This window comes from Melopsittacus undulatus, chromosome Z (assembly GCF_012275295.1).
Source record: "Melopsittacus undulatus isolate bMelUnd1 chromosome Z, bMelUnd1.mat.Z, whole genome shotgun sequence".
Classification (NCBI taxonomy): domain Eukaryota; kingdom Metazoa; phylum Chordata; class Aves; order Psittaciformes; family Psittaculidae; genus Melopsittacus; species Melopsittacus undulatus.
This window is the reverse complement of record NC_047557.1, coordinates 9,500,040-9,501,004: the sequence shown is the minus strand read 5'-3', so window position 1 is coordinate 9,501,004 and position 965 is coordinate 9,500,040.

The following is a 965-nucleotide window of genomic DNA, read 5'->3' as shown; positions in this document are numbered from 1 at the left end:
GTGACTGAGCCTCACTGAGTGTCTTAGAAGGCCTTTTCTCCACTTTAAAGACTACATTGAGGATGAAAAGATCTGTTTAAGAGCTAATTAACAATTAAAAGCATTTTAAAATGGAAGATCAGCTCATAGAGCATAATTTTGTTGTTACTTTCCTTCAGAATACATAAAATGGAACCACTTGTTAATACTTATCACTTCTGGCTTCTTTTTTTCTCCACCTTTATGACTTTTAAAAAGCCTGAAAGTACTGAAACAGAGGAGTTCTCTGATGACAAGTTGCAGTCGTATTCTGTGCTTTTGGTCCCTTTATAAAATTCTAATGCTTTCCTACAATAAGTACTTATCCATTACCAGCACTTGGCAGGCTTTTAAAATTGTTGTGAAATTTACTTGCTTAAGAAGTAAGTTGTAGAGAACTCAAATTTGCCACATAGTGTGCTGACTGGTCCCTTGTTCAGACATGTTCCAGCAGTAAGGTGTATCACCATTAACTGTTTCTCCCTCACTGCTAGCTTGTGTATAGGTAAGTAAAGACGCTCTGGGCTCTGTTGACTTCACAGTTTCACTGATTAACTTCAATATCTCTTTTTCATCAGTGACAAAGTAGGTCCCTTGTGTGAGAAAGTGATGAAAACTTCAAAGTGATGTTGGGTCTTTCTGCCAGCTAAAATGAGAAAAGCAAGCACTGAACAGCAAAGAATTACAAGCGATGTCATAATAAAGATTCAGTGACCTTACAATTGAGATTGATTGACCTTATAACTGGGTGCCCATGGAGAATTATACCTCCACAGGAACTTTTTTCCCAGAATATGTTATATCCAACTATTTTAAGAAGTCTTAGCCTTTTGTCGCAACCCTGTTTTCAATAAAGGATGTTTTCCCCATAGCTCTGCAGGGAACAAAACCTAGGGTTTGATATGAAACTACCACACTGAAGAATGTCATCTTTTTCTGCCCTAGGA